Here is a 16,444-nt window from a genome sequence, read left to right as displayed (position 1 = left end):
GGGGTGCCCTGAAATTATATCTGTGATCAGTGATAAAGATCACAACCCCCTATTCCTTCTTATATTGAGTAAATTTTGTCTATGAACCTCTATCAGTCCTCAATATATCATCTACCCAATGTGCTTAGTGTTTTCCTAGTTGCATTAGTAAACTTATATGTTGTCTGCATTCTTGTACATGACAAGCTCACCTTCTTTTCTCCTCATATAGCATTCTAATGACATTTTTACATAATTTACTTTGCATAAATTTTTGCTAGTTAAGTAGGCTCCAGCCTATTTATGTTCATTGTAAACCTATCACAAGTAACCCACAATTTCAAATCCTTGGAAGATATAGAAATCTGTATTCCAAAGGTTTAAGAAAGTTATTATTGACTTTGAATTCCTGAGATTTCTTTTTAGGACCATCTAATTTCTAGTATGTACTTGACCTAATATATTCCAATGATTTTCTTTTTCTCTGAATTTGATTAATCTTTTCATATCTTATGAGCTTCCTTTTATTCTCTTTCTGACCCTTCTGTCTCTAATAATTTCCTTTCCTTTGCTAAGCAAACATGAAGTGTTACCATTTCTTCATGTTATCTTTTTAGGTCTTTACTGTGTATTTTCCTTGGAATTTCTAGGAAATAGTCATCAAAACAGTTTGCAGACTTCTTGTATACCACATACTTCCTGTACTCTTTTATATATTAACTTTCAATTTTTGCTTAAATGTTGCCAAAAATTGGCTATAGTTATTTCTTGTCATTTGTCTTTTGAAATGAATCATATATACATATACTTATATATGCATATTTAATAGTAATAAATAGTACTGTAAATAGTAATAAATCATACTGTAAAGAAAATAACTTTTTCGACATGTTAGTTTGTGTGGAGAATTAATCTAATGATTGTCCTTTAAAGGTTTATAAAACTTTGCCATGTAAAAGGCAAAATGAAGACTAGAAGCATGAATCTTTTTTTATTGGTAGAATTAGAATAATTTTTATCCATTATTTTCTGACGATGAAAATTCAGTCAAGAAACCCTGTGAGATGGATTAACTTGTCTATCCCCCTGCTTTCAGTATTTTAACATTTCAGTACCACAGAAAGATAATTAAATGTACATAAGTTGGAATAACCATACTAAATTCAAATTTTTTCTATTATAAAATATATTTATATGATCAATAGATATATAAAATTATGCAATCAATTTGTAGTTACTTTTATAATAAACATTTTGTACAAACACTAGAATATATCATATGTCAAGATATTTGTAAATATTTACTTTTTTGATTACTACTGTGGTAATGTATTTCTATATTTTATCAGTATTATAGTCTAAAATGTCTAACATGAGCCTTAAAATAATTTGAATGCATACTCTTGTCTTATCTTCAGTGGAAACAAAGAATGGCATTCAGACTTGCAAATACAGTGGCATCAGTTCCTTCATATTCAATTTAGTTCATCACAACAACTATTTCTTTAGTGTCTGTTAGTGCAAGGTACTCATAGGTACTGAAAATACAAAGATAAGGATGACACAATCCTTCAAGGGTCTTACAGTCTATGGGAATGGAGAATAATTAATTAAATATTCATGCAGATAAATGTAACAATATTATGCAATGACATTTCCTGGTACTTTGTCATGCTCATATCGCTACTGAAATTTCTGATGACGTCTCTATTTCCATGTGCCATATTATCCATAGAGAAGATTGAAGTTAAAGTACTCTCCTTCAAATGTTATATGCAAACATCTCCATTATAACTATAATTAACATAGGTTATGAATTTATGACTAATGATTTATCTGAAGCTGTTCTATTTTTTTTATCATATTCATTATGATTCCTCACATCTCCTATTAAGCTTCTCTCTCATGTTTACTACTTCACTATTCCTCACTTTTTTTAATTCAATGAAATCAAAATTAATTTTATCCATAGAATTTTTAATTTATCAAATACTTTAGCTACAATGCTTGTATTTATCTGATCTAGACTTCTCTGTTTTCCATAGGACTTATGTGGGGAGTCTATTACCATTATAACTTTAAAATTCACAGTGTGACTTTACCCTATATTTTTTTGATACATTCCTCTTTATACTTATTTCCATGAGACATCATTTTATTATCATTTACAACATTCAGAATCTCTTATAAGATTGTCCAAAATGTCAATTTAATTCTCTGAATTATAGTGCAGTGCACAACTTTACAAGTAACTAAGAAAACATGTTAAAAAATATTATCTACCCTCTGTCTTAGATAGAAAGGCTCATAAGCCTGCAGTGGACCATCTTGGCCACTAGATGGTGCATGTGTACAAATTTAAGATGCCACAAATTTTAAAAATTAAATTACCTGGGGAGCTGGATTGGGAACTCTTGTCTTCCTTCCGAGTAAATGCATATGTGGCTAAAAAGACTGGTATAGCCAAAGGAAAAACATGTCTACAGTGCAACATCTTGGCAAGCTTGCTACATTTTTGTATGACTTTAATTTGGTCTATTAGGGATATGTAGAGAACTTCTATATCATTGTTACTTGTTTATTATGAAGGGCGAGTCATTGTGATATTTATGTAGTCATAGTTACAGATGCTCTTCAGTATTGTATAAAAGTATGTGACTTGTTAATGATTTGCATAGCCCTAAAGGTTCTTTCTTCCTCCCTCCCTCCCTCCCTCCCTCCCTCCCTCCCTCTTTCCTTCCTCTTTCCCTCCCTCCCTCCTTTCCTCCCTCCCTCCTTTCCTCCCTCCCTCCTTTCCTCCCTTCCTCCCTTCCTCCTTTCCTCCCTTCCTCCTTTCCTCCCTTCCTCCCTTCCTCCCTCCCTCCCTCCCTTCCTTCCTTTCTTCCTTCCTTCCTTCCTTCCTTCCTTCCTTCCTTCCTTCCTTCCTTCCTTCCTTCCTTCCTTCCTTCCTTCCTTCCTTCCTTCCTTCCTTCCTTCCTTCCTTCCTTCCTTCCTCATGTCTTATTTTTTTCTATGTACTATGATACTATAACTTTCTATAAATTTTCATGATACTTATTAGGTGTGGAACTATGAATAGTATATGCAAATACTTCTTTTGTCTCAGTGACATCTCATCTAATGATGTCCTAAGACTAGGGATGAAGAGCAGCCTGGTCTAAAATTCTAGAGTCAGTCTATGGATGAATCAGTGTGTGAGTGAAAAAGTATCTATGTGAGTGAAAAAGTATCTATGAAGTTTTATATAGATAAATAAGGAATATAGTCCCTGCTCTTAATGGACCTTCTGTCTTAGAATCAATACTGTATATTGATCCCAAGACAGAAGAGTGGTAAGAGCTAGGCAATAGGGGTAAGTGATTTACTCAGGGTCACCCAGCTAGGAAGTGTCTGAGACCAGATTTGAACCTATGATCTTCCATCTCTAGACCTGGCTTTCAATTCACTGAGCCACCCAGCTGTCCCCCAGATTACCTTCTAATAGGGGAAGACAAATATAAAAAAAAAAAACTAGAGCTTGAAAGCAGGGAAGTGTGGAGAGGGCTATATATTTTTTGGAAATATTTGGGAAGTGGCATTATGGCTTGGTTCTGGTCAAGATAAATTAAAGCTCACCTTTCATAGTCCAGAATCCCAGGAACTGAAGTCTAGAGTCAAGAAATCTTGGGTTTGAGCTTCTGCCATCCTGGGTACATGATCATGGGCAAATCACAAACTCTCAGAACCTCCATTTATTTTTAACATAGTGCCTTGAATATAGCAGGGACCATAAGTTGCAGATGAGTTGTCCTAAAGGAGTTTCCATACAACAAATCTCCATGCCAGTGAAATATTGGATCTTGACCAAATGGTTTCCTGATAGATATATGTATGTTTACATGTTCCATAAATTGGGCTCAGCAAATTTCATTACATATTATGATGAATTTGATATTGTTTACAACTGACCATCTTTATTATTATAGACCATAGTTTGACTTTGGGGTTACTTTATTTGTTTATAGTATATTAAATTATGAATTATGAATTATTATTCATGCTTCACTTTGCCTCAATAAAGATCCATGACAGAGTCATTATTTCAATGGGATAGGTACTACCTTCCCTGAGGAAAATGCTAAATTTTCTGATCAGTCGACCAACCAATCAAGCAGGAATTTATTTAATGCTAAATATGTGTTAGCACCGGACTAGCAATGGGGATATTAAAAACAACAACAAAAAACAGTCCCTACTTTCAAGAAGCTTGCATTATAATGTACAGACACAATACTTAAGATAGATCTGCCTTGGTAGACAGTGTTCATGAGCTACCATGGCCAAAATATTAACTATCTACTCTCTAACGTTTTACTAATGACCCTCTCTGTACTTAGGCTGGTTCTTGGAGGACAGGAATTCTGTTGCTTGACCCTTATTTGAAGCCCATCCAGCTTGATAGGGTTTTACAGAACTTTTCTGTTATTAGCATATTTTTTGAATCCATATGATTTCCTCCATACTCTAATGAACCATCAGTGTAGGATAAAGTATAGGATACATTCTCTAATAACAAATAATGCTAGAATAATTGAACCATTCTCTTAGTCCTACTATGAAGTGTGAATTAAGCATGTGCATTTAGTTGGCTCCACTAACTTATTTATCCTTATTTCTCATTACTTTTAAATAGTGACCTATTGCTCCAGTGGAACAATTTCTCTTAGGATCAGATATACATTTACTAAATGTGTAACCCGGGACAAGTCACTTGACATCTCTCAATTTGCTGATACATAAAATGGAAAGAATAATAGCATCTATCTCCTAAGGTTAGGAGGACCAAATGACAATATATGTAATCTATGACCTATAACATTGGTCCAGCTTCAATTTCCTCATCAATAAAATGGGAATAATAATAGGACCTGCCTCACAGGGTTGCAATGATGATTAAATGAGATAATATACATAATCTATTGTCAAAGTGGTCCAAACTGAGGTGTAATCTTCTTAAATAGTCAGAGACTATTTTCTTTATATGTTTGTACAGCCAGAATTTAGTATCATGCTTTATACATAGCAAGTACTTTCAGTCTGTGGAAATTAATTTGCCAAGTCAAGACATTAATTCCCTCTCTACCCTTAACACTGGTAGCAGATAACTAGTAAGGAATAGCTATTTCAGGCACCCTTATGCAATACCACCTTCATCATGGGTTGCCCAGGATGGTGAATTTCACAATCAATGTGGATATACTTTTCTATGTTTCATGTATAAACAGACAAAAGGGGTCTCTGGGGGAGCTGCATTTTTCCAGAGAACAGATACAGTACTTTCCTTTAAGACTGTCTTCTTCCATATATATTATTTCTTGAGATTAAATGATGTGGTCTTGGTAATGGAGACAGGAAGTATTTGAGGAAGAGAAGAGAAGATAGTTTTAGAACCATACTCTAAAGGAAAAGCTTAGTTAGCTCAGTCTGGGATCAATTTATAATTAGTAGCTGTAAAACTCAGCCCTTGAAGAAATTTGGTTCAGGTCCTTGGATAATTCTTGCTATCTTGGATAGGTAAAAACCAGAACATCTTAAATGATGGCTTCATAGTTTTCTAGGAACAACAAGATAGACCACCTATTCCCATAACCAATCCAAAATAGATATATCCCAAAGGAGACACATCAACACAAAAGAAAAGAGTGGTATCCCATATAGCGAAAGTAGAAATTTCTTAAATCTATGTAATTTTCCAAGTTTATTTCTTCTACAGAATTCCATAAAATTTCACTTCATAATTTTTCATAATTTATATGTATATATATGTATATATATATATAATTTATAAGTGGCAAAATTAGATTATTGCCTTTTAGATGCCTCTAATTGCTTTTTGCATAATGCTATTTCTTTAATTCCCTATCACCAACATGAACCAGGGTGGTGGCTAGTGAGACTATATCTAATTCTTTGCCTATAAGAATTTGCTGCCATATTACCATTCCCTTACATTCATGGTCACTCCTCCTGCTTGACAACTAGGTTTACCTTTTCATGATACTGGTTTCCCCACTGCACAGTGGTTTATTTATTTCCTATCAGATGTCTGTGATCTAGCTGTATTGAACCTGATATGCTAATATTTGCTTTGGATATCTTGAAATAGTACCCAGAAATTCACATAGTAGGATAAGAAGGTTTATATACCAAATGGCTAGAAAAGAAAAAAAATCAGTTAAGAAGAGAAAAAAACACCATATATTGTCAGAGACAATTCATGCTCATGATCACTATCACTACCACCACCATCAATCAGCATTTATTAAGAACCACTTATGAGAAGACAGGAGTCACTGGAAAGTCCCTGATATTAGAAAAGATTGAAGGCAAAAGGAGAAGGGAATGGCAGAGAATGAGATGGATATATAGTGACATAGAATCAATGAATATTAGCTTGGACAGAAGTCAGGAGATAGTGGAGAATAGAAGGTCCTTTTGTTCTTTGGTCAGTGGGGTCTTGAAGAATCAGACATGACTGACTGACTGAATGACAATAATGTGCCAGGGGCTATGCTAATCATTGAATTACAAAGAAAGGCAAAGACAATCTCTGTCCTCAAGGAGCTTATTTTCTTATGGTGTGGGAAACTATATATAGGACAGTAGGTGCAATAGTTCAATTAGCAGGAAATCTTAAAAGGAAGGCAGCAGTGGTGTGTATGCGTGCATGTGCATTTATATATATATGTATATATGTATGTATTTATGAGAGAGAGAGAGAGAGAGAGAGAGAGAGAGAGAGAGAGAGAGAGTGAGAGAGAGTACAAAAAGGTAACTTGAAGAAGGTAGGTTTTGAGCTGTTTCATGAAGGAAGCCAGGAGGCAGAAACAAAATGGGAGATCATTCATTCACTGTGTGGAGGACAGGCAGAGAAAAGGCATGGAGTCAGAAGATGGAGACTTGTGCTCAAGAACAGCAAGGAGCCCATTCTTGCCTGATCCTAGGTTACATGGCAGTGAGTAAAGTGTAAGAAGACCTGGAAGGAAGAAAGAAGAAAGATTGTGAAGGGCTTTAAAAGCCAAAGCACTTTATATTTGATCCTGGTAGTAATAAGAAACTGCACAAGTCACTGAGTAGGAGTCACTGAGTAGGACATGGCCAGACCTGGGCTTTACAAGGACTACCTTGATAACTGAATTTTAGAGGTTGGACTAGAGTGAGGAGAAGCTTGTGTCAGAGACCAACCAAAAGGCTATCACAATAGTCTAGTCATGAAAAACTGTATTGGGATAGTGATCTATTGATTGGAAAATAGGAGACACACGAAGGATGTTGTCAAGTAAAAGACAACCAAACTTGGAGACAGATTGGATATATGGGGTGAGGAGTGACAGTAATACTGTGCATAGAAAGGCAAAACAGCTGACTTAAGAGGTGGGATAAAGGGCTGATGGTCCCTTAAAATTAGATTGTATGGTTCTTTGTCCTATTTAACTCACCAAACCTGTAAAAAAAATAGGCAGTGAATCGATTATTGATTATAAACTGATTTGATAGTCTGCTTGTTGTGCTTACAAAGTATCTTCAGTTTATATAATTAAAGTGAAGCTCATAAATGAACTTCTCTTCAGGGCCAGTCTCAAGGATGCTAAGGAGACTCTTATTATATTAAAATAAACTGTTTATTGAGAATATGAGGATTAAAAAAAAAGGATTTCTAAGTGAAGGATTTGAACTCCACCCAAATAAAACTCCCTGGTTCCACAAGGAACCACTTTTCCTATTTCCACAGGCTATACTGATTCTTCCTGATCTCACTAACCCAAATTTTCACTATTCTATAATAAACTAAACAATATTATCCTTATACAAAGTATATAATTCTTAACTTAAGTCTCCAAGTTATAAAATAACAAAGTCTAGCTGGCTGAGCAAGAACCAAGTTAGGATCCTTAACAGACTCAGAGTCCAAACCAAAGACCAAATCTGTCTTTGGTCTTCTCAGATATAAAAACAATTTATGTAACAACAATAGACGGTCACTAGTGTTTCCCAAGTTGGAAAAGGAAAATCACTTAACTCTTTCAGGTTTTTCCCATCTTTCCTTCTACCTCAGACAGTGGGTAGAGAGAGAAAAGATGTCACTTCTTTCCATCACTCCAAGAGAGAGTGTAACTGCCATTCCCTGAGATCAATTGCCACAGAAAAACTGTTAATCCTCCTCTAAACATTGTCAATATTTGAAACTGACACTTTATCTCAGATATGTTTCAAACTCTAATTCTTTCTCAAGCCATCTTCTCTACTTATCTCCAGACTAATATAACAAGACAATTTCTAATATCATCTTTATAATAGCTAGTATGGAAGAAAAAAATGCTATTTGTTTTTACAATGCCAAAGTTAGGGAGAAATGGTATGGTAAGTAGCAGCTTCCACCTTGATTTTCCTAGATGATGGCTATATTTTGTGGTGCAGACTGCTGCCCAGGAGGCCTATATCAGTAAATGAGGTGGTAAGTGCTGCTCAGTGTTAATTTTATCTTTATACTTTTGCTTATCCTGTTTCTCTCACCTTCTTACCCCTTCTCCCCAATATTAATATTGTACTTCCTTTTTAGAACCACAAATTTAGCCTTTTAACCCTAAAATTTTTTCCTTCCTTGTGTTCAATTGTTTTTCAGTCATCTCTGACTTTTTCATCATCCCCATTTGTTGTTTTTTTGGCAAAGACAGTGGAGTGGTTTGCTTAATAGAAATGCTAAAATGTACAAAGCAAATCTCATTTGATCCTAATAATCCAGTGAGGAAGGTGCTTTTATTATCACCATTTTACAGATGAAGAAATGGAGACAGAGAGAGATCAAATGACTTAGCCTTGGACCCCTGAGCTACTAAGTATCTTTGGCAGGATTTGAAACGAAGTTTTTTCTTACTCCAAGTTCAGTACTTTTATCTATTGTTAACAAATGCACCTAGTGGAGGGTGATTGGCGATATCATATGCACAGCGACCTCTTGGGTGACAAAAGTCCTCTTCCAATTTGCAGCTTATGGGATTGGCTAGAACAAGGAGTATCAAATTCCTAGAAATTGGGGACCACTAAAGAATGTATAAGAATCCCTGCTGGTCATATATTGATGTAAAAAAGCACATATTAACATTATCTATGTTCTAATGGATTTTTTGTTTGTTTATTTTGTTAACTAAACTTTATGATCCTCAGTTTTCTTATTTTTTTATAAATAGATGGGGTTGGAATAAATGCCTTGTAAGATCTTTTCTACTGAAAAACCTATTAGTGATACTAAGTCTTGAACAAAAGACTTATAACTCAATTATATTTTAACAGTTGGGTCTATTGTAAGAGGGTTTGTTATAGGTAAGATCACTGAACTTGGAGTCCAAAAACATGGATTATGAGTTACCTAATTTCCCTTAGTCCAAATTTCCTCAAATGTAAAAGAAGGATAAAAATATCTATGCTACACCCCCTAATTTGATAGGTTTTTTAGTGACAATTGCATGCAATCATGGACTGGAAAGCATTTTGAAACCAATAGAATTTTCTTTTTTTTTTTAAAGAAATATTTATTGGTATCTTTTATTTTTACATCATAATCATTTTCTGATATACTGACTCCTTCTATTGATGGTCTTTTGTAACAATGAAAGATAAAACCAAATCAACTTATGGTGATTGTACTTAACAATGTATATTACATTCTGTACTCACTGAGCCCTATTCCTCTACCTCACTAATGATTTTTTCATCATCTATTCTTTGGGAGTGAAATTACTCTTTTTAATCAATTACAGTGTCCTTTAGTATAGCCTGTACAGGTTTAAAAAAATGAGTGGTATAATTAAAAAAAATCTGCTAGGTTTCAAGTCAGATGATCTGTTTTTTAATTTGACTTACTCATTTAACAAACATTCATTTAGGTACTAACTTTGTCTTAGGTGCCAGGAATATAAAACCTCTATAAAATTTAGATAATAATGCATGTTCTACTTACTTCACAAGAACTTTTAGAGGAAAGTGTTAAATGAACTTTATTAAAAAAATTTTTTTAAACCCTTACCTTCCTTCTTGGAGCCAATACTGTGTATTGGCTCCAAGGCAGAAGAGTGGTAAAGGCTAGGCAATGGGGGTCAAGTGACTTGCCCAGGGTCACATAGCTAGGAAGTATCTGAGGTCAGATTTGAAACTAGAATTTCTGGTCTCTAAGCTTGGCTCTCAAACCACTGAACTACCCAGCTGCCCCCATTAAATGAACTTTAAAACATTATGAAAATGTTTTTATTCTATTATAGACACATCAAGTGGTAGTATTCAAATAGCATAAAATTCAGAGAATTGGTGTGATTATATTCTTCTTATGGGATCCAATAACATGCTTATCATTTTATAATTCCACCTAATATGTGAATTAAACCATACCATACCAAAATAGCATCCTGATTCACTAATAACATCTATGTTATGCCCTGATTTTCCTTTTCCTTTCTATGGGTAGTTATAAGTCAATACATGCATGCTAAAATATTTTAGATAGGAATAGAAACCTAGCTGTCACTTGCTTAGTATTATTCTACAGGAAAAGAACTCTTTTTATGAAGAAGCCAAACATCTTGGTTCTGTAGACACAATGGACTTCAATTCATGACAAGCCACTATGATTTAATTTGCTGAAGTATAGGAGAGAAAATTCCCCATCTCATTTAGAATCTCATTAAAAGACTCCTTGGTATTATGGCATTTTCAATATTAATGTGAAATTATATATAAGGTATTATATATACATGAGATATTGCATTTCACTATCATGCTATTTGATGATGTAATAAAATAACTAAAGGCTAGATTTATGTTATTATGGATTTGGTTCTCACTGACTTCAGTGGAATGAGGCCATTGACAAAAATCTATCCTTAAAGCATTAAGTAATGCTTTCCTATTGCCAGGGACAAACTCTGTCTTTCTAGAGGAGAGCCAAATCCAAAGGAATCTGTATTAGATGTGCTAATTTCAACTACTCATGCACATAGAAGATTTCTAAATTAGCTATAATCTCTCAGGATTAAGATTTAGGTGCTATTAACATACAGCTTCATGAAAACATCTGCTCAAAGTACAGCACTCTGTGTGTGTTGTGTGTTTTAAGGCAAATAAAATGTTCAGCTATACTAAGAAGGGAATTTGGAATAATCTAGAAAATATTATAATGGCAGCATATAAAATCAGCCCACCCTTGACATGAATTCTTCATTCAGTGCTTCTCATATAATTTTGGTGGAGGCAGGGCAAAAATAGAAAGGCCCAGAGAGGACAATAAAAATGATAGGAGACATAGGCGGGAGATGGGATTCTATACAAGAAAAAAATTGAAAAGATGAGTATTATTTGGTTTGGAGGGAAAAGAAAAGAAGAACAGGAGGAGAATTGATTGATATATAAAATAACAAAAGGAATCAAGAATGGCAGACAATGTCCCCAAGGTATCTGATGCACTTGATAGATTAAAAATTTGAATTGAGTAAAAGAAAATATTTTTCTTCATACATCATAGGGTTAACTTATGTAACTACTGCTGCAGGGTATTATTATGGTAAATAGTCAGCATCTTCAGTTGCATTGTCTGCTGCAGGATATCATTAAGGGAAAGAGTCAGCATCTGTATTACCAAGGTAAAAGAAAAGTTATTCATCATAATGCTTCACTGTGGAAACCGCAAAACAGCTTGATTTAAGAAGCAATTTTCTACTGTGCTGTACTATTGACAATTAAGTATATTATAGACCATTTACATCTCCTGTAAAATCAAGAATTGATGGAATATGAAACTGGAAGTTCCTGTTTAGTTAATTTTTTTGTATTAATACTGGTTAAATGCTATAGAAAAAGAAAAAAGAGATTGGAAGGATTACTTGTTCTAAATAGAAAATGAATGAAAATGTAATTTTTTCTTTCTAATAATTTATGCTCATAACCATTAAATAACTTTAAAATGAAACAGTGGCTTAAACATTAGGAAGCTGAGATTAAAAAGTGTTTTTCAGCAAGAATGTTGCCTGATTGGCAAATGAAATTCCAAATGCAGAATAAGAACTCTATCCATAAATTTAAATTTAGACAGAGCTTGTCATTATTTCTTTGTTGTTGTTGTTGTTGTCCTCCTTTCCTCAAATATTTGTTTCTTTATCTCATATTTCAAATTCAATAATTTCCTCAATTTCTTCTCTTCTTTTACCTTTCCCTGCTTTCTATTCTGTCATTCATGAGACAAGAGAATAGTCCAGAGGACAAAAGCATAGTCTCACTTTTTCATGTTTATGTGTATATATATTTTTTCACAGGATCTGAATATAGCTAATCTGCTTAGGACGGTGATATTCAGATGAAATTTAGCTGCCAATCTTTTCCCACTTCATAGCTATGATAGTCACATGCCCAATACAGGTGGCAGATGGCATGTCTGTTTGAAGAGGGTCAACATGGCTGTGGTTGATTTTTTTCCTTTCAGAATAACTTAAGACCAAGCCAAGTGATATAGGGTCTTTTATATGCATGAATGAATATAATATAATAATAATATGCTATAATATCTCCTGTAATATATTCTACAATAAAAATACCAAACGTAAGCATGCATCTTTAAAGAAGAATTGAGGTATACCATTTGTAGGATTAGGAATGAATGTCTGAGCTGAGAGTATATGGAGCTGGACAGTGTCTGAGCCATTGTAGCATTAGTATGTGGCAAACATTAAAGTCATGTATATTTTAGATAAGCACATTTGCTTCTAAGAGCTGTTTTAGAAGCTATAGAACTACCATTCTATCCTCTGGATCCAGGATGTCTAGGAGAGTCTTGTTCTCTCCACAAATCCCAAGTCTAACTCTCAGACTTCTTACTTTTGTTACCTTGATAAAGTAACTTAATTCCCCCAGGAGCACAATTTCCTGACCTTTAAAATGAAGCTTTTGTATTAGGTGATCATGAAGGACCCCTCCAACTCTAAATCTATGATCCTGTGATCGATCCATCCACGCACTTGAGTACTGGTTGATGTGCTCATTTGCCATTTTAATAAACTGCAGAAAACAATGATTACATGATTGAAGAGTGTATATGTAATCCATGCCATGGTATCCACTGAAGATGTCATTGCTTCCCTTATGGGTTTGGGCCATGTCATTTTTCACTGTGTCACTGTCATGGGCTATCAATAAATATTATTGAGGGACGAGAATGCCAAGACATGACACTAGAGCTAGTTCTCGAAGGAGAATGGAAAGTGAAGAAAAGTGCTTCCTTATTGATTTATATTTGGGGAGATACCTAGAACGTACTGGGCATTTCTACTCTTCAGTTTGTAATACAGGATTATATTTGGTGGCACTAGACTAATGAAAGAGAGAATCACCAGAATGTAAGCATAAGTGGTGGTATATAGAAAATTCATACACACAAACATACATATGTGTCTATGTGAGTGTAGGTTTCAAAGTCTTAATAGATAATTAAATATACACAGATGTGGGCAATTTACATTACATAAGTTCATTTTGCTTTAGGACCTTTAATTTATTAAAAAGCATATATGTGGAATAATAGAGGAGTATATTGAAAGGACATTTTGACTTTTCTCATTGAGATAGCTTTTTAAAGATGAAGATGAAACAAAAGCCCTTTGATAGATTTCTCTTTCTCTATTTTCTTGAAAATTTAGTATACCAAATACAAGTGAAAACCATTCTTTAACTACTAGATGGCATATGTATGGATAAAAAGCAAAACCCCAGAAGCCAATTAGGATCAAACCTCAGCCACTAGCAAATGCGCTTTTCTATACATATACTGTAGGCAGTTTTAAAAAGGAACTTTTTATGAATAATCTGTTTTTTGGGTCAGTGAAGCATGGAACAAATATTTTAGACCAATTAGCATGAAATCTTTCATCTGCTACAGTGAGCTGCTGCCAGTCTATGTAGTACCTGTCAGAGTAGGAACCTCTCTAATGGAAGGGTTGAATTTCTATCCTATTTTTGAATTTTAGTAGAAAAAAAAATTGGCACAGTAGAAAAATCATATAAAAGCATGTGACAGTGATGGTCTCCTGGATTATCTTGACATTTATATTTTGGTGAAGACTTTTATCCTGACATATTGTTCTGTTCAATTATCATGATATCTTTTTTTCAGTGCAGTAACATTCAGGAAACTAGAGCTACGATAACTCAGCATGCACTTGAAACCATTTGAAGTTGCTAAAGGATTTTGAGGGGTAGATATTTCAGAGAAATTGACATTTCAGAAAGAGGCCCCCCTTCCCCCAATCTCTGTTGATGTTTGAAAGCCTTCAAAGTGTTGCTATGATCAGAGAGAAGGGTTTCTTGTGAAATAGTTCCTCCCAGACTACAGTGACTTGGGACTGTTGGGATGTCGATTCAGTTCCTCTCTGGTAGAAAAGAGACTTGTTTCATAAAAAACCGTCGGAGATTGAGTACTGAAACTTGAAGATTTATTTTGAATTTAGATTAAGAAAATATAAAATTAACCTATTTTCAAAAGAAGCTTCAAAGCAAACCTTAAAATGAGCACTAAACTTGGAATCTCTCTTGGAGAAAAAAAAATGCAACCCTAGGAGCCTACTGTTCTACATTTCACATTTTTGATAGTATTTATAGTTCTGTCCAAGCTGTAGCTATGAAGATCCTGGTTTTTCTCCAACCTCTCTGAATACTATTTGTTTGTATCCTTTGCTGAACTATTATGCATCTTCTGTACCTTATATACGGGTGTTACCTAAGGTTTTGTTCTGTTTCCTTTGATAGTCTTATCCCTTGAATCTATTACACATTCAGTTATCATCTCTAATACAGATAATTCCTAGGTCTATATCTGCATCCTCTGTTCTTTTTTAAAGTCCAGTCAACAATTCCATTTATCTCCTGGCCTTAATTTGCCTGGCTGTTCCAAAGCCATCTGAAATCAACATGCTCCATCTTTCTTCCTAAATTCACCTTGCTTCTAAACTTATTTCTGTTGAGAGGACCACTACTTTTCCTGGTCCCTAAGGATTATAACTTTGGATCCATTTTTTCCCTTCATGTCCATATCTAATCAATTGTGAAGTCTGCTAGATTTTACCTCTAATACATTTATTAATCTCCTTCACCTTACTCACATGACATAGTGCATAGAAGGGGTTGGAAATGAATTCAGGGGGACCCAAATTCAAATCCTTCCTTTGATACCTACTAGACCCTGAACAAGTCACTTAATATCTCTAAGCCCCAACTTCATTATCTGTAAAATGGGGCTGAGAACACATCTTCCAGAATTGTGAGGATGAGATAATATATAAAGACTTTTGCAAACCTGAAAGCATAATATAAATATGGTTATGATTTATTATTTCTTTTACCGTAGTTCAAATCCTCAGTTTACTGATTACTGGACTATCTCTTGATTAGTTTCCTTGCTCCAAATCTAAAAGTCTCTTTAATTCAATATCTATAAAGATGTCAAGATCATTTCTCTAAAGCACAGGCTTGACCATGTTATTCTCTGTTCAAAAATATTCAACAACTCCAAGTTTACTTATTCTAGGATAAAATACACACTCCTCAGCCTCGCATCTAAAGCTCTCACCAATCTGGTTCCCTTCTATCTTTCAATCTTCATTTCACATCACTCTTCTCCACACATGCTTTTTATCTGGGAAAACTGAACTGCTACATTTCCCCAAGCTTGACATTTATTCTCTTGGTGTATTTGTTCAGCCTGTACTTCATTACTACAAGATGGTCCATCCTCATTTCTTTCTTTCAGATTTCTTCAGGAATATGCTGAATCCAGCTCATACAAGCTTGACAGAACAGATTGTTCATTTTCCACGTTCAGCATTTATACCTCAAAAATCAGCAAAAGCTGTAAACTGGGGGCTTGATTTATTGTTTGTTGATTGGTTTGATTTAAGAAAATAATGGAGAAAATATTATTAATGCAGATTAAACCTTAAAGTGTGTTATGTGTAGATTTCTTTTTTCCATCCAGATCTAGTTAAACATTCACTAGCAACCCCCCCACCAATATTCCTCCAGGGCTTCACTCAAATATGACCAATGCTTCTTTGATCCCCTCAGCAGAGAGAACAAACTAGTGTTATCTCTTTCCTCAAATATTCCTGGGAAACTTTGATCTCTTCTTTACTTCCTTCACTCATGACCTTCAATTATACCATGTTCTACTAGTTTCTCTCTCTAGTAGAATGTAAGTTCTGAGCTTAAGGACTCTCAGTTTTCACCTCTGCAGCCTCAGGTATGCACAGTGCCTTATATATAATAAGCATTTAATAAGTGTACATTTTTGGTGGTGGTGGTGTTCCTCTACCAAGGTGAGGAGAGCGAGGTCACTCCTTATTCCCTCCCTTTCCTCACCTTAAAGTGGATAAGATCACTGCTTCCCAGATGATCC

At 34.6% G+C, this 16,444-nt stretch overlaps 1 protein-coding gene across 2 annotated transcripts in view; it reads left to right on the top strand.

Moving 5' to 3' along the window:
• CA8 (carbonic anhydrase 8) overlaps positions 1-16,444 on the top strand; it is a 146,582-nt gene that overhangs the window by 74,068 nt on the left and 56,070 nt on the right. The gene's annotated exons all lie outside the window — the stretch shown is intronic.

This window comes from Monodelphis domestica, chromosome 3 (assembly GCF_027887165.1).
Source record: "Monodelphis domestica isolate mMonDom1 chromosome 3, mMonDom1.pri, whole genome shotgun sequence".
NCBI lineage: Eukaryota > Metazoa > Chordata > Mammalia > Didelphimorphia > Didelphidae > Monodelphis > Monodelphis domestica.
Note: the sequence above shows the minus strand (reverse complement) of the source record. Positions and strands in the feature narration are given on the sequence as shown.